Below are 27,581 nucleotides of genomic sequence, written 5' to 3'. Positions count from 1 at the left end.
ATAGCCATGTAAAGAAAGTCACACCTAGGCACATCCCCACCTCATTCATGGTGTGCAAGACTCAGACACAATCTACATCAAATGCCACCCAAGTGGAGCCAACAACAACTACAGCTCATCTACACATACATATCTGACATACCTGTAGGCTGCACATGCATCTGTTGGATGCTTTGTATTGCACACATAGGAAGATTAATGTACCTGCCATTAACAACTAATGTACCTGCCATTAACGACTATGGGGCAGAATCATGAGAAACTCTGCCACAACTACTCAACTGACACCTCACATGTCCCACTTAGCGCCCCTTAACACCATCATGCTTGCACTGCAGACTATCAATAGTTCACCATGGTGCTGATTCACTGCTAAACTGTAATGTACATGGATGCCACACTGGGCCCCTGTACAAGTATGGAGGACATGACTGGCCATGCATGCACTGTACTAAGTGACACTTTAGAAAAATAACAGGGTCCCCCCTCCCAAAGTCTGCACTGTGCATGTGTAGTCAGTCTGGCTCAAAATCCAATTACTGAGAAGTTAGTATATACACCTGTACCAAATATGATCTTCATACTAATATGTGATGCACACCCTTGGACACCTGGGCACTCATCATTAATTTGTTGTCCGGTGGAGGCCGCTTGGCAAACTTCCACCACCATCAGACCACCATTGCGGTCTAAATCCCGCCGGCCCTATTAGGAGTACACCGCTGGGCCTGTGGGTGGAAATAGTGTTTCCACCTTCCGGCTCAGCTGGGAAGTGGGCCTAAACATTCAATTCGTTATTGAGCCGACTGCAATGTACTGTTGGGGCAGGTGCAGCAGCACAGGTTGCGCTTTCTACTGCCTTTAATTTGTGAAGTTGAAAGCGCTACAGGGATGTCCATCGAGGCCCTGTCACTGCCCCTGCCAAGTGCATGGCTAGTTCAGGGGCCTTCAGGGGGCACCTGACAACCCCATTTTGCCAGCCCTTGCATGGCGGTGGTACCGCCATGCAAAGGCTGGCAGATTGAGGAGTCCAAATCTGGAGGGCTGCAAACAGCGCTGCCCTGGCTGATCAATACCGCAGGGACTGCCGGGCTGCTGGCAACCTGGCGATGTTGGCAGTCCAACTGTGGTGGGTCCACCACGACCATAATGTGGCGGTCATACTTCCATGACCACACCAGTCCAACCACCACTGTGAGTCTGGTGGTCTTGAGACCGCCAGATTTGTAATGAGGGCCAAGATGGTCGACACAACCATCATCTCCCACTAAGGCCCACTAAGTGTTGTACTGCATGCGTAATGCCACATGGCAACATCGACGAAATAAGCTGGCTTTGTAGGTCTACTATGCTGGCTATACATCTGGCACCATTGTTCTGCAAGGAGGTGGTAGCCTCCATCTAACATAATGACACTGCTACTAATATGGACTACACAAAACATGCTACATACATGATGAGCATATGTATTGGAATCCAGAAGGTCAAATACATCGCCTTGAGTCAGTAGCCAAGAATGTCATGTACATCAACAAAGTCAAATTGAACCATATTACAAGACCAGGTACACACGCAATACCACAATCACCTCTGATTCACCACTCAAACTGCAACCAACTACTGCTATGGAATATTTCAGATCCCTCACAAGTCTTTACTAAATTTCACCCTTTTATCTTTGCTGCTGACCAGGTAATGGCATAGAGCCGTGGGTCATGACACCATTTGCAAATCCAACAAACAATGAACAGCATGCCTACAATGAAGGACACAGGAAAACACACAATGTGGTGGAGAGGACATTTGGCCTACTCAAGTCCAGGTTCAGGTGCCTGGACTTGACAGGAGGAAGCCTCTTGTATGTTTCCCTGCAGGTATGCAAGATTATACTGGTATGTGCCATCCTGCACAACATGTGTGTTAGAAACAATGTCCCCTGGGATGGACAAGTTGATGTCCACAATGAGGAGGAGGAGGATGATGCGGCTGAGGACCTTGAGGGGGAACAATCCGACACAGCTGCAGGAGTTCGCAGGAGACTGACCATTGTTGGGAACTTTTATAGCTAGCCAACCAAAACAGTACTTTGTACATACCTCCAATAAAAATTTGTTTAACAACATTATTTGGTCTACTCGTTATCCAATACAGATACCATTGGAATGTGACTCTAACCTCAGGGAGTGTATCAGAAACATGGTACATACATCCTTGGTGATGTAGGAAGTTCTACAGACTCCATCTCACATATCAATGAAACCCAAATCCCTGGCATATGACATCTGAAGGCCTAGATCCATGTGCCACTACATTAATTGTGCTATCGCGCGGGTAATGTGCAATTTCATAGACCATTCACCACCACAACACCATGCCTAAAAGTTTGTATGCAAGGGGGGCACACATGAGGTAGGGGCTGCCTAGAAGTGGAGCTTAAGTAATGTTAGAACTGAACACAGTCACTACTCTGTGTGATTGTAGCTATGCCTGCATGGTACATGTGTGCCAAGGGGGGAACATCATAGGTAACAATGTTCCTTCAGTAATTGCCCATGGAATGTAATCAATGCAGGAAGCTGAGCCTGCATAGTGTGTCCATGGGAATATGTTCTGGCACTGCAATTGGCCACATCCCTGACATATGGAGGACTATAAATCATGCATGGCACATACACATTGGCTTGGGAATGGTCAATGACTTGGCAGTGAAATAAAGCAGCTAGGGGTGTTGAATCCATATACAAACACAAACCAGATAGTATTGTTCAAGCTTAATAGGAGAATACATTAGCCAAATGTTAGTCTGGCTGGAATGTAGGCAGAGTGTGTAACACACCCTATCTATATAGGATGCACATCTGTCACACAAATTGGCTTGCCTTCCTACTGCTAATAATGAGAAATATATGAAGACAAATGTATGGTTGTCCGTCCTAGGTAGCAACAGGTAAGCCATCATCCACAATGATTGACCTGTGTCTGCATGTCTACACATTATGCCCTGTATGACAACATTACACAGCACATAGCAATACAAAGCACTCATTGTCACTCAAATGACAGATCCATTGCATGGTACCAAATGTAACTAAATAGCTCTTACATGTACCAAATCACAATCAGCTGAAGCATGTGCGAACATGTGTAGCATTGTCCTATTCTGTCAGAGACCACATCACACAGAGTGGGAGTAGACACAGGCATATTTTTAGCATCTGATAAAGGATAAATATAGAACTAAGAAGATAATACACCTCAACATCAGTCAGTCATGGTAAGAGTCAGCTAGGTTGTGGCATGCTGGGAGAATTGCATTGGCATGTTCAACTGATGATGTGGATGGATAGCTCTCAGATACCAACAAATACTTGCTGATACAACACGCCATGTCACGTGGGGACTATTAAAGTGCTGTGGCATGTGTAATGTCATGTGTGTCTGGCATTCAATACATCTCACTAATATCACCAATGGGACATTAACTACTAAGTGGACAGCGTAGGAGAAGGGAATATCTCCACATTACACAAGTCACATGTTGTATCCAGTCCCTATATCACCAGAATTGTTTCTGTAGAAGATGTGTTCAGGGTGGTAGCAGACAAAAGACTGGGAGCAATGGAGGACACAATACATACCTTACCAGTCATGGCTGAAAAAACGGATAATGACCAGGCATACACCGGAAAAGACACTGTAAGGCACCAATCTCTACATGTCAAACTTTAACTGATGTACACAGAGGGTGATCACATTCGTATATGACCCAGACGTGTTTGCAACTAGCATATCATGGTATTTGCCCTTCACATGGTACCAGAACAGGAGACAGTCACATACAACACCATCTGTACCATGTAATTTGTCCAACATTGATGTCACAACAGTTAAATAACCTCTAAACAAGATGAACATTGGCACAACTTTGGACTCCAAAAATCCATTCATGTCCTATATATGTAAACACGCAACCGCTGTACCTGCAAGGGGAAGGCTTCATTGGAAATCATAACAACCAGGTCTGCATGACCACATTTGTGCATGTCTTCTAGGGAGGGAATCTGCTAGGGAGTGTGCACAGGCTGTAAATTAAGTATCATTAATGGCAGAGATCCCGGCTCAATAAACCCACCCACCACTGCTCTGACAACATCAACGCATTATAATGTCAGATGCTTGATGTACGTGCAGAGGGGATTAGATTGAAGTGGAGCACCATTAACCTGCACCTTCACATGCATCCATGGGTTTGTGTTGCCACATGAACTCACACCTTGATGAAGATGGGTAGGCCTGCCATCTATGCCCCACTGCTACACAGTGGTACGGCATTGTATGTGACAGTCATGACTAACATGATGTTGAGAAATCAGAGTATACATTTTTAGGTAGGCACGCACATCCCAAAGATCTCTGCACACATGTACCACCACAATGTACCAGCCATGGAAATGTGTATGGATTCAATACAAAGGCCAACCTAGCAGTAAAATAATGGCATAGGTACCAGAAAACCTGTGAGAGTTAACATTTTTGCATCAATTGTATAGTGACATACAGAACATAGGTGCCAGTGATGTGACTACACAGGCAATAGTAAAAAACAAACTTCTGTCCATGCAGGAAGATATTAATGTTAGCTTGTGCATCCCGTTGACACAGCAATGTCGTGATGTGTGACACAAATGACACAAACCATGTCTATACAGACATGAGGAATATAGCATTGTTCGCCAACACACGTGTCCATAACATCTGCAGCAACTAAGATGCACGGGAAACTTCATGGCACATGTGTAGCAGGCATATTACTAGTTAAATACGATAGGTAACCAGTGACTAGACACACATACATGCACACTCAACTTGACCAGGGATACGTGATGTCAGTGCAGTCCCAGTCCACTGCATACTCTGAGTACAAAATGTAATGGCTGACAAATGCCTTGGCATGTGTTTGGGACAGGGCCTAAATATAAATATGTTTGTAGGTATGTATACATATGATGACCACAGACGTGACCATATAGTCTACCTGCTACTCACTAGTCAACTAGTCATACACATATGTACACACATAGCACACATGTGCCAACATAGATGTGGACACAGCATAGGACACATGCACATATGCACAAAGTATGAGTGAGTGCCTACAGCTGGCTCATGAATACACGTTTTGGTTTCACATACCAATGTCACCGTAATGACAGTAATGCATAGACTTGCACATGTAGGCAAAAAACATATACTACATAGTAGGACAGCCCATTTAACATGTGAATGGCATTAGGGTGCATTCAAGAGCTACAATGCAAAAAATGATGCTACTCTGACATGCATAAAAAACTGATGCAAATGCATCAACACCACACCGCAACGTGGAGAAAATGACGCCTGGGCCCTGAGCAGCATTTCACTGTTACCATTCCTCTCAGTGCACCATGGAGAAAAATTGACGCATGTCTCTCATGCGTCAAAAAAAACATACATGATGCAAAAAATGAGACACACATGTCCAGGAACTGATGTACCAGGACATCCTGCCTGCAAGCATGGTACAGTAAGGGTAGCTTCACTTCACAGTTTGTTCCCCTGTGACTGTGTATGTTTGTGGTTAGGAGGTGCTGGTTGGTTTGTGTTCTGTTTGGAAGCCTTGTTGTGTCCCTTGTGCTGTGTCCTGTGTTTTGGGTGTTTAAATTGTCTATTTACTTGTAATTTGTCTTGAAAGTGTACTGTATTTGTCATTTTATTGCGGGATGTCTGTCTGGGGTAGTTTATTTGGGATAGTTTGGGGAGTTTGGGGTAGTTGTTAGGCTTAAGTTTCCTTCCATATATTATTTTGGGTGACGTCCCTTCCCTGTTGGAAATGTCTGGGAAGGGTAAGATGGGGAGAATGTCCGCAGATGAACAGGGGGGGTTCATATAGTTCGTGGCCCATTACCTGCCACTGATGCTGCAACTGGGTGGCCGGGTGATCCTCGGCTACCCCACCAAGGGCAAAGCGGCTGCGGTGGGGATAGTTGATATACCACCTGACATGCATTTTCAAAACCGGCCGCAATGAGCACCAGCTCAAGCATCGGTGGGCAGATCTGGTGGCAGGAAAGCAGGATCTGCCAGATCATTTGGACATTGAAATCGGCTGAACTGTTGGTAAGTCTTCTATTGCCATACAATCGGCTGCATTTAGCATTTGACTGACAGTTGCAGATAATTCTGAGTGCTGCATGTAATGGTTGTGAACATGTTGTATGCAACCTGTATGAAGAGTCTCTGAGCAACTTGAGGCCTGCAGTTTAAATGTAGAACAATCGAGCCAATGCAGGACACATTTATGATGAACGCTGCATAACGATCATGAAGGAGCATATTTAAGAGCCCCTAGCACAACATTTGCGCTGCCATAGTGTCATAATATTGACAGTAAGGCGGCGCAAACCTGCCATTTACCCCGCATTGTCATTACAAAGTGGGGCAATGCATGCATTGCACCACTTTGGAAAGGCTTGGCACACATGTATGCAAGGGGGGCTTTCTGGCGCAAAGGGGGCCTCCAAATTAAAACAAAGAATACAATTAGATTGCTGCACCCCATTTGTGGCAGATTTCTTAACGCCTGCTCTTTGCAGGCATTACAAATATGCTCCCATTATGATCAATGGGCCTCTGGGTGTTTAGCAGGACTAGAGAAAAAATGTTGACGTTACTCCCCCTAACTACCACCATGGTGCGCAGTCTATTGGGGAAGGCGTATCAGGAGTGCAAAGGTTGGGGAAATGGGGTGTGCTGTGCCGTGGGGTGCCCCTGCACTGCCCATGCACTGCTTGCCTATGTTGCAGCTATATTGAAAAATCAGCAGTTCCTCCTTGCTGCAGTGATGCCATATGTTATACCACAGATGGCAGCTGCCGGGAGTTTGGATTCCACATCTCTAACCCCTGATGTGTGTGTGTGGCCCCCTCTACCTCTCCACCATCACCACCAATGGCATAGGAGGCACCACACACATCAGAGGATTGGGATGTGGAACAAATTACTTTTACCTGGAAAAGTACCTGGTAGCACTTGGCATGGGTAGTGCAGGGGCCCCCATGACCAGGCCCTTTGGGCTTTCCACTGCCTGATTTGCTGTGAAAAGTGCAGTGTGTGCTGTCACATCCAATGCACCCCAAGATTGGCACTGGCTCTGTTTGATCCAGCAACAATGTTGTGGTGACTTCCTTACAGAGCTGACATGAGGAGACAGGGTTTCCACCCACCACCCTAGTGTGAAACTCGTAATGCCAACCGCAGAAGGAAGACCACACTGGCAGTCTTAACAACATCGGACTTGCCCATGCACCATCCTCCGCCCGTCATTGTGATATTGTGCACCAAGATGTTCACATACATCACCATATGTTGTATTTGTGTGATTTCCCCATTCAAACGTGTCTCACATGCTTGTGTCGGAGTTGTTGTGGGTTCCCTTTGTATGTGTTTTGTTCTACAGATTGCAATCTGCAGTGCCAACTTTTCTCTAGTGGCACAGTTCTGATCAGCATCAATATGTGTAGCTCAACATTGCACCAGGTTAGGTACGCTGGGTGGTGCCATGTTTACTGTGATACAGGACCACCCTGCAATTCCCTGCGCAGCTGCACAGATTAGTTTTCCCTGCACCCAGACAGGCATTGATGCAGCATTATTGAGATGTGGCTGCCTTGTAGGGAATTCTTGTATATGTGCAGGGTGGTGTTCCTTCCTGCACATGTACAAGTGATATTGGCTAAGGTTCCATGTGAATGTGTGCTGTAAGATGCAGCACACGTGTTTCAGCAGCGGGACATGGTGGTAGCGAAGTGTGTCTGCTAGAGACACCACCAAGACACCACCATGACACGACCCCAGGAATGATATTGGCTTTATTCATCGTCTCTGATGTCTAAGTTGTGTAGGTTGAATAGGTTTGACTTTATGCAAGGGGTGTTGTGGTGACACAGCCACAGGCACGTGTCTTCCATCCAATGTGCTGCATATGTACATGTTGGTATATAGCCCTGGTAATTGACGAATGTCCAGGTTATGTATGTGTTGTAGTGCATAGCACAACCAAGGCGAATGTGTGATTAGTGCATCTTGATTCATGGGCAATGTGTCCTGCTGCAATTCTTTAGCATACATTGTGTGTGTCCTATGTGCCTCCCCCTTCTGGCATTCGTAAAAATGGCAGTTATATCCCCAACGCAACTTACCCTGCATTTGGGGTGGCTGTTGGAAGTCTGCGCTGTCCTGTTCTTGTATTCCTGTGACCAGCTTTTCCGGGATGACCGCTGCAACCATCTCCTCCATCTCATCCAGGTCCTCCTGTGGTGCTGGACTTCCACCTCCAGTTTGAAGAGCTGCCTTTCTGTTCCTAGCCATTTTCTCCTTAGTTCTGCACTTGCAATCATGCCAGTGTTTCTCGCGCCCAGTGACAGTTTGCTTCACCACTGCCACACTGTTGATTTTGTCCACTATTTTCTGCCATATAGCCTTTCTCTTACCAATTGGCAATTTGAAGGTGACGAAGAGCTGGTGTTGGTGCTCCGTCACCTCTCTGACAAGGGTGCCGTGCTCCTCCTCACTGAACCAACACTTTCTCTTTTTCTTTTCCTTCTCCTGGGACTTCTCTCCTGGCTGGTCCCTGGGTGTATGGGGTTACCCTGAGGTCTCTCTTGGCCTACTGCTTCCATCTTCCCTTTAAATTTCACTTTTTCCTGCTTGTACATTTAAAGTTGATGCAAATGTGGTGTTAAAATGGTGCAAATCAGTTTGTGACATCTTTACGTGGTGCCAAATGGATTTGAGTCAGTTTTGCAGCATTATTGTCATTTTGCCTTACGACAGAGCGCGAGGGTTAACATCAACATTTTAGACCTAACCATTTCTTAGCGCCATTGTGCATCATAGTGGATACTTGACGCATGTAAGGTGCTGCAGAATGGTGCAAGTTGGCCCTAAACATTTTGACGAAAAACTGCTTTTGCGCAGTTTTGCGTCAAAAGTATAAATATGGGCCTTGGTGCCCAGACTAATTATTGTAATTTGTGTGATATGCCTATCTTTTTATACAGAGAGTAAAAGTGATATCCATCTAATTAGAAAAGGGTCTGTCTACTGAAATCTCTCAATGCTTTGTATTAAACCAGCTCCAATGTAGTGTACAACTGCTAATGTGAGCTGGAAATTAATCCATTGTTTTACTTCATGTTCTGTAAATGGTTTAAAACTTTTTTTTAACATTCTTTGTGTGTTCTGGCCTTAAATTACAATTTCCAGCTAAGAGTCTACCTTACGTTTCATGTATGATATAAACTAATTCTGAACAATGTAGGAGGCTGGCCTTCTATGTAGTGTGCAAAACTAGTCACTGGAGGGGGTCCAGGCAACCACACATTGGTTTCCTGAGCTAAGAACTTACCACATAATGCTCTGATTTTTGAGGTAGCTTGGTCGAGCAGTTAGGCTAATCTTGGAGACTCACACACTCAAAGGAATAACTCAAGCCCAATTTACAGATTGTTATATAATATTTAAGACCAAGATTATCAAAATTGGTACTTTTTAAGATATGAACTTTTAAAGATTTATTAAATACTTTCTTTCTGTGCGTAATTACGCACCATAGGAATCAATAGGCAGTCACTTTTAAAAATGCATATAAAATCGTAGTTATGTTACCAGGTTCTGCTTTTGCAGGTTGGTCGAGGTCATCAGTGGGCATACTGGGTCAGCTGGAGAGGCTCAGGCGACTTCCGGTTCCGGCAGGAGCAGTGCTGAAAAGTCTCTTGGAGCATGTGCAGGGCCACTCCTGGGGATCAATTGGAAAAGGGTGGTTCCTGAAGGTTTAAAGGTGGTGCCATGGGGTCACCTTGGGGTGTCAAGCTCACAAGGGGTATGGGTCCCTGTGGGCACAGCTGGTTCCTTGTTTCAGGACACTGGGCAGAAGGGTGCATAGCGTGTTGATGAGCCAGGAGGTGTGCACAACAGAGTCCTTTGGAGCTGGAGGTAAGTCTCTTGGAGGGCTGCTTACAGGACAACGGAGACACTCTGGTGGGAGGTCCAGGGTTTTCCACAAGTCCCTCGACTGGGGCTTACTTCTAATCCTTTTTCAGCTGGGGGGACTGGGTTTTCTGGTTGTTCGACGTCAGCTGACAAGCACTCAGGGTATTGGGATGGCTCGGACACGTAAGCTTAGCACACTTGTGTGGTTTTTCCTGGTGGTTGTCAGTGTGTTGTCGGGTCCAGCTGCAACTTTCAGGTCAAGAGATATCGGCCAGTCAGTGAAGTGACCCTTACTGGCTTGTTGGTTCTTGCTTGGTTGTAGAGTGGTATCTCCACTCTGAAGGGAGATCTCGGGCTATTGGTGAGGCTTGGAGGTCCTCAGGGTTTGTCGAGGTCAGTCCAGTGGTCAGCTCCTCCGCAGCGCTGTTTGTTAGGTCCTAGGTGCAGCGGGCAGAGTTTGGCGCCTTGTCTTGTGCAGCAGGTTCACAGTCCTTGGGCTTTGGTTCTTCTTAGCCTGTCTTCTCTTCTTCCTTTCAAATTTGATTTCTTAGTCTAGGGATGCCCACTAAATACTGGATTTAGGGGTCGCATTAGGGTGGAACCTGGTAGTGTCCAATGGGACACTTACATTTGGGTGGCTCACCCACTATAGTGACCACTTCCTGAGGGAAGGGTCACTGCACTATACCTAATTGGCTATTTTCCTTCCATTCAAGATGGAGGAAAATTAAAGAGGGGGTCCGCCTCGCAGCAACACCTTAGGAGTGGCGCATGCCAGGTGAAGCTGCTCCCGTCAAAAGTGGAGGTTTGCAAACGGGGATGCCAGCTGCTGCCAGCAGCATTCTTGGAGGTCAAGTTCAAGGGCTGTAAGCCCGTTGAAGCTCACCGTCAGGACAGTGTACATTCCTGAGGTGGCGGGTGTTAGCTCATCCACCCAGGAAGGACATTGTCTTACAAACCGTAGATGCAGGGCTCTCCTGCAAGGTTTGTATATTGGCTGTCTGGAGATGGCAGCTGGTTGGGACCAGTCAGCAACCATGCAAGGATAGATAGCTTTTGCAGAGGGCACCTCTAAGGTGGCCCCTGGGTACAAAGAGGGATAAATCCAATACTGGTACATGTTTGGATTTATCATTCTGAGTTGTTTGATACTAAACAACCAAGGGTTCGGAGTAGCCATCATATAGCTGGAAAACTCATGTTGACCAGAGTCCAGCACATGTATTAAAATGGCTGCTCTGTTCACTCACTATGTCCCAGGTTTAGCAAGGACACAGTGGGGGTCATGCAGTTATGCCCTCACATATAATATGGAGCCTGTAAGCCCTGCCAGAGGGGTGTCTTGCCCATAGTAAATGCAGTGTATGGTGGACATGCATACAGACAGTGGGCCATATTGAGTTTGTGCTTTAGGTTTGCAGCACAACCTCCAGCCTGCAATGACAGTGCTGGGTGCATCTGGATGCATAGACCTAGAGGGTGGCACAATCAGTGCTGCTGCCCTCAGAGGCTTACACCTACTACCCCATGCCCTGGGCACATAGGTACCCACTTACCAGGGAGTTATAGTGGTAGTTAAGAGTGTGTCCAATTGTGCCAATGCATCACAACAGATTTAGGGAAAGAGCTCTGGCCCAGGGAACCTGTTTAGTAGGGGCCCTGGGCCCTACAATTTCTAGGACATATCAACATCAGGTATAATGTGGAGGGATAACCATGTCAAAAAGAGGATCTCTCTCACAAACAACCTTTTTGATTTAGGAGGATTAAAAACAATTTTCCAGCAGGCCAATGCAGAATCTGAATGGATTTACAAGTCAGTATCTGCAGATAGACTTTGGATTGATACTCAGCCCATATTTACAAGAAAGTGGCGCACCATAGATGATGCACCACTTTTCTTGCGTCCCCCTACCAGCACCTAACAACACCATGGTTGCACGGTATTTATTATACGGTGCACCATGGTGGGTGTTAGCATAATAGCATCAGCAATTTTTATGGTAATGTGGCACTTTGCTACAATAGCGTTAACATTTTGATTCTAATGCAGCAAAGTGCAGGAAGGCCCATTGTCTACAATGGGTGCGTCATTTTAATGCCTGCTCTTAGCAGCCATTAAACACGATGGAAACAATGGTATAGTAAAACCATTTATTCGGGCCTCCCTGCATCGAAATGCCCCCCTTGCATACATTATGCCTGGCGCAGGCATATTGTGGCGCAAAGGTCTTGTAAATATGCCCCTCAGTCTTTCTACTTGTACTTTTTTAGTCAAGATATGTCCTACCTTTTACTGTCTTATTTAAGCCTAGAGGCTTGAGATGGATATAAATTCCTGAATATTCTTTAAACAAGGTGTTTGTCAAAGCATTGAAGTCAGATGTATCTTTGTCAACAACAAGAATATCCGATTCTCAGGCCACAGCATATCTTGCGTTAACTTAGGGTCAGGTCGAATAATCAAGTTTCTTCAGCTTAGCATTATTTTTTAGTGAATTTAAAATGTATTTTAAAAAAAAGTAATATATCTATTTAATCTTATTTTTCATTCCTCTGTTATGATCATTGCCCTAGCATTTCTTTGAGTTACTGTATAACTCTGATACTCAATAACTACCCGGCTTTGTGTTATCATGTAGTTTAAGTAATGTATTGGGTTGATGCAGCGAGATCTTTATTCTTTTGTCTTAACAATTAAAGGCCCATATTTATACTTTTTTAGTGCCACATTTGTGTCATTTTTTTTATACAAAAACAGCACAAACTTACAATATATAATTGTATTATGTAAGTTTGCACAGCTTTTGCATCAAAAAATGACGCAAATGCAGCACTAGAAAAGTATAAATATAGACCAAAGGATAAAGTTGCAGATTTCTATGTTTGCTGCAGGCATCTCTGGTGGTTTACCCTGAGCAGTAGTGAAGACTGCACCATGGTCGGCCACCTCCCCGCCTCCTGACAGAGGTGGTCCACACAGTCCACACAGTTGGCACATACATACATCAAGTTCATTGATGGGTAGAGTTTAAAGTTCCTGATGCTTTTTCACATGTTAGGGCTCAGGCTGACTTGCAGATTGGTCTCTGGCATTAAACATTTAACAATCTTCTCACCAACAACTCTGATACTTTTGCGCTATGACATGACGGCACCGGATGTTGTGTATTTGCTTGTTCTTTGAGACAGAGACCAGGGCTGCCCTAGGTGCCTGGACATTCAAGCACATAACACTAGTAATCTATTCACCTCAGTACTTCTAAACTCACAGATGCCCTTGGTGTTTGAGAAGAAGCCACATTGAATTGCAGTGGCATAGGTTTCATAGGATCCTATCTTTTCAATTCATGTCAAACGTGGTTTTACAATTGGGTCCAACCTTCCTCATTTACAGTTTTGTAAATTCATCTGGTGTCCCAATGCTGCATAGTGCTGCCTTGAGCTAGAACAAGCCTTGTCCAGGACAAGCTTTCTCCCCTCAGTCATCACTCACCTTGGCTTTCTTGTTGCCTTTGAATGTGAGGTCCCCAAAGGAAATTGGCATCTCTTTGATCTGCTTCTCCTGGATGTGGAGGGAAACAAACAGTGCAGGAAGTGAGAGGGGGGAGATTCATCACAGGAAAAGGTAGACATAGGACCTTCAGAGATGCACTAAACGTCACACAAGACAGCATTTGATCAAAAAAATGTGTTTTCTGATAACCAAGCCATTTATTCACGGTCAGTGGCCAGTACAGGAGCAAATATACAAAAAGGGCTAAAAACATCACGTGGTTCTCCTGGGCAATTAATTTCACAATATTGTATTTAGACCATAAAGTGTCAGCAGGTTAAATTAGATGTGCAGAGGACACTTCCTTTCAAGAAACTGTACAGATCTCTGCAAGAGGAGGCAATATCTAGCACTTGGTGGCCTCAGTTGGGGACTGAACAGCAGGTGGGGGGTCCCTCTGGAGTGTAACATGGGAGTTCATCTTCTAACATCATTCTTTGTGTCTTTGACTATAGTATTCTAACGGAATGATTGCTAGGAGTAGATTTGTAGTTTATAAGATTATATAATTTATTTAGTGATATGTCATAACTTAAATGTACTGCGAAAGTCATTACGATCTGTAAAACAATAAAACATTGAGAAAACAATGCAATCATTTTATTTATTGTCTTGGGGGCATTTATATTATTGCTTCAGACTACAGGGCATATTTATGAGCCCCTTGTGCCACCCATGCATCACTTTTTGTGACGCAACGGTAGCACAAACCTTTCAATCATATCTATAACTCACTGCATTGCCTTACTCTGCATTAGGGAGGTGTTCCATGGGCATTCCATGGGTGTTTCCACACAACACCCATGGATTTTGAGTTATCCCCCAATTTACAAGGCCAAGTAAACCTGGGGATCAAACCTGTACACCTACTCAGGGTGGCGCAACAAGAAGAAATCTTTATTTCGCCTTGTTTTTTCCATTTTCGGGATTGTTTTTGTTATGGAATGTGTCTGTTTGACCTCATGGCCTTAGGGTGGTCTTCCCCCAATCTTTTTGCATGTCTTCTGCACTTTTTTGCTGTATCTTTCTGTTGACCTGAGGACTGTAGGCACTTTACCACTGCTGACCACTGTTAAAATGAATGTGCTTCTCCCCTAAATATGGTAACGTATCCATGACTGGCACATTTAATTTACATGTAAGTTTCTTGTAAAGTGGAGTACCATATATTAGGGCCTTTAAATGAAATGCTACTAGAGGGCCCACAGCACTGATTGTGCCACCTACTTAAGTAGGCCTTTACACATGTCTCAGGCCTGCCATTGCAGAGACTTTGTGTGCAGTTTCACTGCTACTTCGACTTGGCATTTAAAACCTCTTGCCAAGCCTTAGACACCCCTTTTACTACCTATAAGTCAACCTTAACATAGGCTCCAGGTAGCCCATAGGGCAGGGTGCCTTGTAAGTAAAAGGTAGGCCCTGTACTTTTAAGTTTTACATGTCCTGATAGTGAAAAACTCACAAAGTATTTTTTTCACTGCTGTGAGGAATACCCCTCTCACAGGACTGTATTGTGAATAACTCAATAAACTTTTAAGCTATAATTCCTGATCAGAAAGTAGTAGCTACCACATGTTTTATATTATGGGAAGGGTAATGAGAAACCCTCTTTACTAGTAAAGTTGGATTTAACATTATTATTTTAGAAATGCCACTTTTAGAAAGTGGGAATGTCTCTGCTCTTACTGCTCTGTGTGCCTTGCAGCCTGTCTCAAATACACCCCTGGGGTGGGTGACAGCAACCTTTGTGCCTTCCCTCTAGACAGCCACAAACACAGGAAGGGTGGGTGTCACAAAGGACTTACCTGCATTCATCTGCCTTCTGATGGCCCTTCCTGGGCAGGAAGGATGGATGAGAGCTGACACACTTGAACAGGGTAGTGCCTGTCCTCACAGAAAAGAATGATTACTCCCCACTGGTTGTCTGGAGCCAGGACTAAGAGGAAAGGATCTCTGTGAACTTCAGGGAGCCTTCTTTGAAGTCACACCCACTTCAAAGGCACATTTGGGTATATGTACTGGGGTTCTGACCCTATCAAATCAGTACATTCCTGGATCTGGGAAGAACTCTGCTTGAGTAAGGACTCCTGTGCTACAAGGTTTGCCACTCTGCTTGACTGACTGTTATGAGGAGCTGCTTCACTGCTTTGCTGAGCTACCTACTGACTACTGCCTGCTGATCTCTGCCCTGCTGAGGACTAGTACTGGCCCCATCTCACTTGGAATCACAGTGACTCTAAGGGTTTGTTGGCTTGCTCCCTGTTCTCCTGCAGTCTCAGGAACATCAAAGACTGTCTGCAAACTCTGCTGGTGCTGCTGGACTCTGCCATCTGTGAGTCTTACCCTCCCTGAGGTGCGCCCTCTAGTCCTGGGCCTCAGAAATGGGTTTCACAGCTGCTTTCTGCTAAAAACTGTTGCATAGTCTGCACTATGCGGGTTGGAAGTGACACATCACCCTTTGACGCAGAGGCTGTTTAATGGCAGCAGATTCCTAGCCTGGGCAGCCTGACAATGACACATTACATTCATCTTCATGGAACTAGACGGCGACGCCTTGACCCGACAGTGAAAAATATTAACGGATCACATTTGCTCCTCAATGTTGACTCTTGCTCCGACCAAGCACTTTTTCAGCGGACCTTGCGTAGGTTCTGTACCCAGCGTACTGTCCATCGCTGTTGGCCTGACGTTTGGATTTGCACCGGTCTCTCGTGACCTCAAGTAAACTTTTGACTACTATTGACTTCGAAGCACTATTTTCTGTTTAATCTTGAAAAATGTATATCTCAACTTCGGCTGATTGGATTTTTGTAGTTTTGGTCTTGTTTTACTTAGATAAATATTCTATATTTTCCTAAACCTGTGTGGAGTCTACTTGTGGTGTTTTCACTGTGTTAATGTGTGTTTCTGTGTGTGTGTGTGTGTGTGTAGTACAAATACTTTACAGATTGCCTCTTTAGATAAGTTTGCCTGCTCTATGGTAAGCTACCAGAGGGTGAGGACAGGTTATCTCTAAGTGTGTTGCTATCTTACACTAACAAGAAGTGGTGGTGCTTATATATGGTGCATACTTTGACAACCAGAACCCCCAGTTCTAATTGTGCCCCGTCCTGCACAAAAACAGCCCTGTATGCAATGCAGACACCCTTGTGCCATGGTCCAAGGGTATCTGTGTTGGTGCTAGACTGCCAAAGTGGTGGCAGCTCAGGTAGAAAGAACAGGAATACACCATATGCCATGGGTACGGCACATTCCTGCCATTTCACTTTGACACAGAGCAGCACAGCAAGGTGATAGCTGTGCTGCCCTGCACCAACATGTAGTAAATCTGCCCCTATGTGTCAGAAACCATTTGATGCACCACTAATCCTTCCACTTTCACATTCATTCTTCATCTACAGACTAAGGGCTTATGGCAATTTCATCTGTTCAGTTCTGCACAACTCTCAGTGGAATCACATTTGTTCCTATTGTGTAATTGATTATATGTCAGCACCAGTGTCACAAGGGTTATGTGCGCCCTTCGTCACTAAGCAGCTGTAAAGTAGTAAAACTAAAGAAAAAACACTAGCACTCTTAAGGGTAAGTAGGATCAAACCACAACTCACATGACCAAAGTAACCAATGGTAAGCCAATAACATTCATATCTACACCTTTCTCCACCATTTTAAACCCCATTGTTTGCTGCTCTGTCGGCTTGGTTTAGTAACTTAGGCTTGGTTTAGTGACTTCATTTTGTCTATCATATCTCGTCCCCATGTGCTACAGTTCTCTATTTAACCTGTGTATGTACTTAATTTAGTTTTTTGAGTATTCTCATTAATTCTGCATACTGCATTGCTGGTTATTCTGGAAGGAAAATTGTTCTTGTTTTTCTGCATTTCTGCCACAACATATTTTTTTCCTGATGTGCCACTCCTAACCAGGGCGAAACCAGTCCTGGTTTGCTTATGTTTTGGTTTAGGGAGGACCTGGCTTGGCAACTTGGGCTGGACTGTTTCTATTGGAGCAGGGCCAAGACTGATTTGCATATAGCTGTGTCCAAAGTGAGACAGCAAATTGTGCAAAAAAACATGAAAACATTGTTTCCCAGAGGTAAAAACTAGACTACCTAATGTTCTAAATTTTGAGGTAGCTTGGTCGAGCAGTTAGGGTAATCTTGGAGAAGTGCAAAGCATCTGCTGTACTCACCGTATCAATCATGCAACTTACATGCAAGACCAATTTACAAAAATACTTTTGATCATTTTTAAGACCAAGATTATCAAAATTGGTTCAGTACTTTTTAAGATATGCATTTGTGAAGTTTTATTAAATGCAGACTTTAGGAAAGTACACTCTTTCTTGCCATGGTTACTCCCTTTTTCTGCCTGATGTCAATGTGTTTGACTGTGTTCACTGTGATCCTGCTAACCAAAACCCCATTGATTATGCTCTCTCTCCCAAAACCCTATATTTAATCTACAATTGGCACACTGGTGTCCCATTATAAGTCCCTCGTATATGGGACCCAGGTGCCCAGGGCATTGCGGTTCCAGGGGATTCCCATGGGCTGCAGCATATATTTTGGCACCCATAGGGAGCCCAAGCAAAGTGTTCTGCAGAACTGCCATTGCAGCCTGCGTGAAAAGGTGCAAGCATCCTTTCAATGCCATTCTCTACTACACCAGGACACTTATAAGTCATCCCCATGGCAGGCCTTCTATCCCAGAGGGCAGGGTGCAAAGTACCTGTGTATGTGAGGGCACCCATGCACTAGCAGAGGTGTCCCCATGAACTCCAGGCCCATTTTACTGGACTTCGTGAGTGTGGGGACACCATTTTACATGTACTGGACATAGGTCATCAACTGTGTCCAGCTACATAATGATGACTCCAAATATAGGCATGTTTGGTATCAAGCATATTGAAATCATACCCAAAGGCTTTTGCAAGCATTGTTTGTATGATTCCATGCACTCTGGGGGCTCTGTAGAGGACCCACAGCATTGCCATTTCAGCCTTCTGAGGGTTTCCGGGAAGTCCAAGCTGCTGCCACCTCCTACACAGGTTTCTACCCTCCTGTTGTCTGAGCAGCTCAAGCCCAGGAAGGCAGAGCAAAGGATTTCCTTTGAGAGAGGGGTGTTACACCCTCTCCCTTTGGAAAAAGGTGTTACAGGCTTGGGAGGGGTAGCCTCCCTAGCCACTGGAAATGCTTTGAAGGGCACATATGGTGCCTTCCTTGCATAACCCAACATAAACAAAGGAAAGGGGACTGACCACTCCCCTGTCCATCACCACCCTAGAGGCGGTGCTCAGAGCTCCTCCAGAGGGTCCCTGGGTTTTGCCATCTTGGATCCAAGGTTGGCAGCGAACTCTGGTAGTGACTGAGTGGCCAGTGACAGCAGGTGACATCATAGCCCCCTCCTGATAAGTGGTTACGCAGCTAGGTGACCAATCCCTCTTTCAGGGATATTTAGGGTCTCTCTCTTGGGTGGATCCTCAGATTTGGATTGCAAGACTCCAGTAGGATTCCTCTGCAACCTCCACTTTGACTTCTAACCGAAGAAACTGCATCTGGACTCTTCAAGACCCTACAAGCTGCAACAAAGAAGCAAGACGCCTTCTGCAACATTGTATCTGTGGCTCCTTCCAGCAACTGCAACATTTCCCCTGTCGTGCATCCTCTGAGGACAGCCCGTCTTCAGCCTGCATCAGAAGGAAGAAGGAATCTCCCTTGGGGTGAAGGAGTCTCTTCCCTGCTTCTGCAGGAACCAACTGCATCGACGGATGGCTGGGTGGATCCCCTTCTCCTGCTAAGCTGTGTGGATTCTGCATTATGGGTGGTAGACTGAAGTGGTCCTGAAGGTTCTCTCTTCCAGCTGTCCAACTTGGGTGGATGTAAGCCTTTGCCTGCCCTCGCTGGACAGTACCCATTGTTCCTCCCGCAACCTTTGCAGCTGCTAAGGCTTGTTGACATCTTTTCCATGAGATCTTGGGGCTTCTTGAAGCTCCAGCCCGCAGCACTCCTTCCTGTGACTCACAGCTCCCTCAGTGGTTCTCCAGTGGTGTGGGAGCCTTTTTTGGAATGCTGCATCAGCCTCTTCTCTGACTTTCTTGTCCCTCTCCTGTGGGACTCCTGTGGGTACTGCTTGAGCTTCTGTGGGCTCTCTGTACTGCTGAGGGCAGCCTCTGACTCCCCCCTTCTTGGTATAGGCTACCTGGTCCATCCTGGTCCCCAGCAGCTCCACTTTTCACTAACCGCAAGTTTTGTGTGTTAACGGAATCCAAAGATGCAAACCCGACTGCAATCCTCCTTCTGGCGTGGAACATCACTTGCATCCTCCAGGAACTTGAATGCATCTCCTTGGTTGCAGTGCTGACTCTTCTTCTTCACCGGTGGCTCACCTCTTGCACCTTCAGCCTGGTGGGTAGGCACTCCTGCCCTTTCTGGACCCTGCTTTGCTTCTTGGACTTGGCCCCCTTCTTCCACAGGCCTTCTTGTCCAGGAATCCACTGTGGGTGTCTTACAGTCTCTTCTGGGCTTTGCATTCTTCTTCTCTTCACTGTGTGTGATCTGGGGAATTTACAGTGATTCACTCCTGCTTTCCTGGTTGCTGAGGTGGGTGGTGGTACTTTCCTTTGGGCTTTCATAGTACTCCCATCTCCCCTCTACACACCATACTTACCTAGCTGTGGGACCGACTTTCACATTCAACTTTCTTAGTATATGGTTTGTGCTCCCCCTACGGCTAATTCTATCTATTGCGATTTTCACTCATTGCACTGTTTTCTAACTGTTTTTTGCCTATTTCTGCATACTAGTGTATATACTTTGTGTATTACTTACCTCTTAAGGGAGTATAGTTTTATGGTATTTTGGTATTTGTGTCACTAAATTTAAAGTACCTTGTTTTTTGTAACACTGTGTGTAAGTACCGTGTGACTACAGTGGTATTGCATGAGCTTTGCATGTCTCCTAGATAAGCCTTGACTGCTCCTAATTAGGGATATCTGGAACTGGTATAAGATGTAAGTACCATAGGTACCCACCACACACCAGGCCAGCCTTCTACACAGTCTTTCTGCACGTAATTACACACCATAAGAAACAATAGGCAGACACTTTAAAATGCATATAAAATCGCACTGTTATGTACCAGGTTTCACTTTTGCAGGTTGGTCGAGGTCATCCGTGGGCACACTGTGCCAGCTGGAGAGGCTCAGGCGGCTCCTGGTTCCGGCAGGAGCAGTGCTGAAAAGTCAATTATAGCAGGTGCAGGGCCACTCCAGGGGACTGCTTGGAAAAGGGTGGTTCTTGCATATATAAAGGTGGTGCTTTGGGGTCCCCTCCCGGTGTCGAGGTTGCAAGCGGTGTGGGACCCTGTGGGCACAGCTATTTCCTCATTGCAGTGCATGGGGTGGCCGGGTGCAGAGTGAGTTGGTGATCCAGGAGCTGTGCGCAATGGGGTCCTTTGGAGCTGGAGGTGAGTCTCTTGGAGGGTTGCTTACAGGACAACAGTGACACTCTGGTGGGAAGTCCAGGGTGTCCCTGAAGTCCCTTGATGGGGACTTACTGCTGATCTTTTTTCATCTCAGGGGGAGCTGGTTTTCTGGTTGTCCGATGTCAGCTGACCAGTAATCAGGGATTGGCATTATTCGGCCCTGGAGGGTGCAAACTTGCTACACTTGCGGGGGTTGTCCTGGTGGTCATTGGTTCATTGACAAGCCTGGCTGTGACCTCTGGTTCAGGAGATATCGGCCGGTCAGTGAAGTGACCCTCACTGGCTTGTTGGTTCTTGCTTGGTTGTAGAGTGGTACCTCCACTCTGAAGGGAGATCTCAGGTTATTGATGACACCCGGAGGTCCTCAGGGTTTGTCAAGGTCAGTCCAGTGGTCAGCTCTTCTGCAGCGGTGATTTTCGGGTCACGAGGAAAATCCCTACGCATTCTGGCTAAAACAAGGCTCTGTGCTAACCCCACACCTGTTTAATTTGTTTATGTTGGATCTCTCCCAGATCTTGGATGATGCAAATCTGCATCCACCTCATCTGGGATCTTTCTCACTGACCGATCTAACATATGGGGATAATCTTATCCTTTTCAGTCAGACAAAGGTGGCTTTGCAACAATCTGCAGGAGATCAATGGGGCTAAATCTAAAATAATGTTGATCAGCCCCGACGGATGCCACCTATCAGAATGACTTTTAATAACATCATGCTGGACATAGTGCCACATTACAAATATCTAGATATATATTTATCAGATACCATCGTGTGGGAAGCAAAATTTGTCAATGTGTCAGACCGTTGGCATTAACATTATTGTAAAATAACTGCCCAGTGCAAATGCAATACCTATTTAAAGCAAAATTGACAATATTGCAACTGGTCCCATTTGCACCTAGGCCAATTGTGTCTATTGGATAAAACAACTGTAGGAATTACATTTTAGAATTATTTTACTGGTTTAATAGGCCAAAGGGGACCTTTTAGATATTCTTTTTTAATCCTAAACTTGCCTACCTGAGGACATATAGCACACATTCTACTAATTTTAGTGAAATGTACTTATGAAATGTTATTAGCTGCATAATTGTTATGGTTTTAATTGACTAAAACAATAAACAATAAATTAACATGAACGAAATGATTTGTGAAACAAATGTGATCAATTCAATACAATGACAACCTACAAAATTAAACAAAGAAGTCAAAACATAGAATAAAATAGAGATTGAGAAATACATAACAATTACACATATGTGAACATACTAAAGAAAAGAGAGAATGGTCAAGATAACATTACAACAGTGTAAGTTAAAAATACCTAGTAAAAAATAAACAGACATTTACAATATAAAACCCATACATGAAATATGTTATTATGTGAAAAAAAAATTAAAAACACCATTACATCATATGAAATTTAATGGAGATTGAAACCTGTAATCTTATCTACAACCAAATACATTCAAACAAACAAGGCAAAAAAAGAAATAAAATGTGGTGTTCTCTACTGAGACACCAGCATAGGCTCCCCAGCAATCCTGGTGCTGCTTTCATGCAAAACCTTACATGAAAGCAGCACCAGGTTTGGCCGTCACTGCCGCTCGGACACAGCCCTGGGATCTGTGCAGGTTTTCCAGCCTAGCTGTGTGTACAGCTAGGCTGAAGAAACCTAAGTGTGCATGATGGCTGGCCAAACACACATGTGCCTCTGTGTGGGAACACCTCTGCAAGCTTCATGGCGACGTGGGACATCAATCCTCCAAAGGAGAAGTTCCTTGTCCTCTTCTTTCTTGCAGAACTCCAAGCTTCTTCTAACCGGTGGCAGCTTCCTTGCACCCTCAGCTGGCATTTCCTGGGCTCCTGCCCACTCTCGACACTGTCGCGACTATTGGACTTGGTCCCCTTGTCTTACAGGTACACAGGTCCGGTAATCCACTGTTGTTGCATTGCTGGTGTTTGTTCTTCCTGCAGAATCCCCCTATCACGACTTCTGTGCTCTCTGGGGGTAGTAGGTGCACTTTACACCTACCTTTCAGGGTCTTGGGGTGGGCTATTTCTCTAACCCTCACTGTTTTCTTACAGTCCCAGCGACCCTCTACAAGCTCACATAGGTTTGGGGATCCATTTGTGGTTCGCAATCCACTTTTGGAGTATATGGTTTGTGTTGCCCCTATACCTATGTGTTCCTATTGCAATCTACTGTAACTTTACACTGCTTGCATTACTTTTCTTGCTATTACCTGCATAATTTTGGTTTGTGTACATATATCTTGTGTATCTAACTTATCCTCATACTGAGGGTACTCACTGAGATACTTTTGGCATATTGTCATAAGAATAAAGTACCTTTATTTTTAGTATATCTGTGTATTGTGTTTTCTTATGATATTGTGCATATGACACCAGTGGTATAGTAGGAGCTTTACACGCCTCCTAGATCAGCCTAAGCTGCTCTGCTAAGCTACCTTTTCTATCAGCCTAAGCTGCTAGACACCCCTTTACACTAATAAGGGATACCTGGACCTGGTGCAAAGTGTAAGTACCCCTTGGTACCCACTACAAGCCAGGCCAGCCTCCTACATTGGTTGTGCAGCGGTGGGATAAGTACTTGCAACTACTTACCACTTTGTCATTCTGTACTTTTCATAAGAGAAAAATATACACAACAAGTTCAGTGTATGTACACCTAACCAAAAAGTTTTGCTTTTCTCCTCTTACTCTTTTGCTAAGTGCTGAAAAGTACCTCTAAAACTTTCAAAAAGTTCTTAAAAGTTGAAAAAGTTTTTTTTTTCCTGTTCTTTAAAAAGTTCTGAAACTTTTTCTTTCTTTTTCTGTCCCTTAAACCTTTTCTATAATGTCTGGTACAGGTCAAACTGTAGATCCAACCAGAGTTGCTTATGACCACCTTAGCTGGAAAGGAGCAAGGAGTCTGCGTTGAAAGAGGTTTAGGGGTAGGGAAGAATCCCTCAAGAGAATTGTTAGTTAATATGCTCATTGAACAGGATAAGACCTTAGGTGGCACATCTGGTGAGAAATTAGCTGATGGTTCACACTCTGACTCTGGGGCACCCCCAGTAAAAGGGTTAGAAGGGAACTTTCCCAACCTGCCCCTTAGCAGGCCACCTAGCAGGGCTGGTACTGATGTGAGTTTTCATCATAGTATAGAGGTTGCTCCTTTAGGCCAGGTTGTTAAAGTGCCATCTGTTAGGGACAGGTCTCCCTCTGTTCATTCTCACCATTCTTTTGTGTCAAGGCATGCCCAACCCACCCACCCTGATGACAGAGTGTTAGAAAGGGAACTCAATAGATTGAGAGTGGAAGAATCCAGGCTAAAGCTCAAGAAGCAACAGCTGGATTTAGATAGGCAAGCATTTGACTTAGAAAAAGAAAGACAGAGGTTGGGGTTTGGACCCCATGGTGGCAGCAGCAGTATTACAGATAGTAATCCTGTGAAAGAGCATGATTCTAGGAATCTGCACAAGATAGCTCCCCCTTACAAGGAGGGGGATGACATTAACAAGTGGTTTGCAGCACTTGAGAGGGCCTGTAATGTACAGGGGGTCCCTCAAAGGCAGTGGGCTCCTATCCTATGGCTATCTTTCAGTGGAAAGGGTAGGGATAGGCTCCTTACTGTTAGGGAAAGTGATGCCAATGATTTTACAGTTCTTAAGAATGCACTCCTTGATGATTATGGCTTAACCACTGAACAGTACAGGATCAAGTTCAGAGAAACCAAAAAGGAGTCTTCACAAGACTGGGTAGACTTTGTTGACCATTCAGTGAAGGCCTTGGAGGGGTGGTTACATGGCAGTAAAGTTTCTGACTATGAAAGCCTGTATAACTTAATCCCGAGAGAGCATATTCTTAATAATTGTGTGTCTGATTTGTTACACCAGTATCTAGTGGACTCAGATCTGACCTCTCCCCAAGAATTGGGAAAGAAGGCAGACAAATGGGTCAGAACAAGAGTGAACAGAAAAGTTCATACAGGGGGTGACAAGGATGGCAAGAAGAAGGATGGTAAGTCTTCAGAGAAGGGTGGGGACAAATCTAAAAATGAGTCTTCATCAGGCCCACAAAAACACTCTGGTGGGGGTGGTGGGCCCAAATCCTCTTCAAATCAAGTAAAGAAACCATGGTGCTATTTATGTAAAGTAAAAGGCCATTGGACAACTGATCCCAGTTGTCCAAAGAAAAGCACCATGCCTCCTACCACTACAACCCCTTCTGCTACACCTAGTGCCCCTAGTAATAGCAGTGGTGGTGGGAGCAAACCTACTAATAGCCAATCCAAGGGAGTAGCTGGGCTCACTTTTGGTAATTTAGTTAGGGTTGGTCTTGTTAGGGAGACCACAGAGGCTGTGTTAGTCTCTGAAGGTGCCATTGATTTGGCCACCTTGGTTGCTTGTCCCCTTAATATGGATAAGTACAAGCAACTTCCCCTAATAAATGGTGTTGAGGTTCAGGCCTACAGGGACACATGTGCCAGTGTTACAATGGTAATAGAGAAACTGGTCCACCCTGAACAACACCTACTTGGTCATCAGTACCAAGTGACTGATGCTCATAACAACACTCTTAGCCACCCCATGGCTGTTGTGAATCTCAACTGGGGGGGGGGGGTTTACTGGTCCAAAGAAAGTTGTGGTTGCCTCAGATTTACCTGTAGACTGTCTAATAGGGAACGATTTGGAGACATCAGCTTGGGCAGAAGTGAAGTTGGAGGCTCATGCAGCAATGCTGGGCATTCCAGGGCATATTTTTTGCTTTGACAAGGGCTCAGGCCAAAAAGCAAAAAGGACAGGGTGACTTGGATCCTGGAACAATGGACCAAGTGCTCCCTAAAGCTAGGGTTAGTAAAGGTAAAACACTACCTACTATCCCTCCCTCTACAGTGGATTCTACTTCTGAGGAAGAAGAATTTCCACCCTTTGCAGAACCTACACCAGAGGAGCTGGAAGCAGAAACTGCTGAGCTTTTGGGTGGAGGGGGGCCTGCCAGGGAGGAACTGAGTGTGGCACAGCAGACTTGTCCCACACTAGAGGGTCTAAGACAGCAAGCTGTCAAACAAGCTAATGGGGATGTCAGTGACTCTCACAGAGTTTACTGGGAGGACAACCTCTTGTATACTGAGGCAAGGGACCCTAAACCTGGAGCAGCCAGGAGATTGGTCATTCCCTTGCAATACAGAGAGATCCTCCTAACTCTAGCCCACGACATTCCCTTAGCTGGGCATTTGGGACAAATGAAAACTTGGGACAGGCTTGTTCCCTTGTTTCATTGGCCAAGAATGTCAGAGGACACAAAGGAATTTTGTAAGTCCTGTGTCACCTGTCAAGCCAGTGGCAAAACAGGTGGCACCCCAAAGGCACCCCTTATTCCACTGCCTGTGGTTGGGGTTCCCTTTGAAAGGGTAGGGGTTGACATAGTTGGCCCCCCTGGCCCTCCTACTGCTTCAGGCAATAGGTTTATCTTGGTGGTAGTGGACCAATGCCCCCAGATATCTTGAAGCAATTCCTCTAAGGACCACTGCAGCTCCTGCAGTGGCAAAGGCCCTCCTGGGAATCTTTTCCAGGGTGGGCTTCCCAAAAGAGGTGGTATCAGACAGGAGAAGCAATTTCATGTCTGCTTACTTAAAGGCCATGTGGAAGGAATGTGGTGTGACATACAAGTTCACCACACCCTATCATCCACAAACAAATGGACTGGTTGAGAGGTTTAATAAAACTCTCAAAGGAATGATAATGGGACTCTCTGAAAAACTCCGGAGGAGATGGGATGTCCTATTACCTTGCCTCCTTTTTGCTTACAGGGAGGTACCCCAAAAAGGAGTGGGCTTCAGCCCTTTTGAACTTCTATTTGAACACCCAGTAAGAGGTCCCCTAACACTTGTAAAGGAGGGTTGGGAACAACCTTTAAAAGCTCCTAAGCAAGACATAGTGGACTATGTACTTGGCCTAAGATCTAGGATGGCTGAGTACATGAAAAAGGCCAGTAAAAACCTTCAGGCCAGCCAAGAGCTCCAAAAGAAATGGCATGACCAGAAGGCTGTTCTGATTCAGTACCAACCAGGGCAGAAAGTGTGGGCCTTGGAGCCTGTGGCCCCAAGAGCACTCCAAGACAAATGGAGTGGACCCCACCTTATTGTTGAAAAGAAGGGAGAAGTCACCTACTTAGTTGACTTAGGCACTGCCAGGAGTCCCCTTAGGGTGCTCCATGTCAATCGCCTGAAACCTTACTATGACAGGGCTGATCTCACCCTGCTCATGGCAACAGATGAAGGACAGGAAGAAGAGAGTGACCCTCTCCCTGATCTCTTCTCTTCCACAGAACAAGATGCTCTAGTGGAAGGTGTAGTTTTGGCAGATTGTCTTACTGCTGAGCAGAAAGACCACTGCATAAATCTCCTGGGTCAGTTTTCTGAACTCTTCTCTACTGTGCCAGGCACCACTTCTTGGCGTGAGCACACTATAGATACTGGAGACAGCTTGCCTGTCAAAAGTA

This window comes from Pleurodeles waltl, chromosome 8 (genome assembly GCF_031143425.1).
Source record: "Pleurodeles waltl isolate 20211129_DDA chromosome 8, aPleWal1.hap1.20221129, whole genome shotgun sequence".
Lineage (NCBI taxonomy): Eukaryota > Metazoa > Chordata > Amphibia > Caudata > Salamandridae > Pleurodeles > Pleurodeles waltl.
This window is presented reverse-complemented; position numbering follows the sequence as displayed.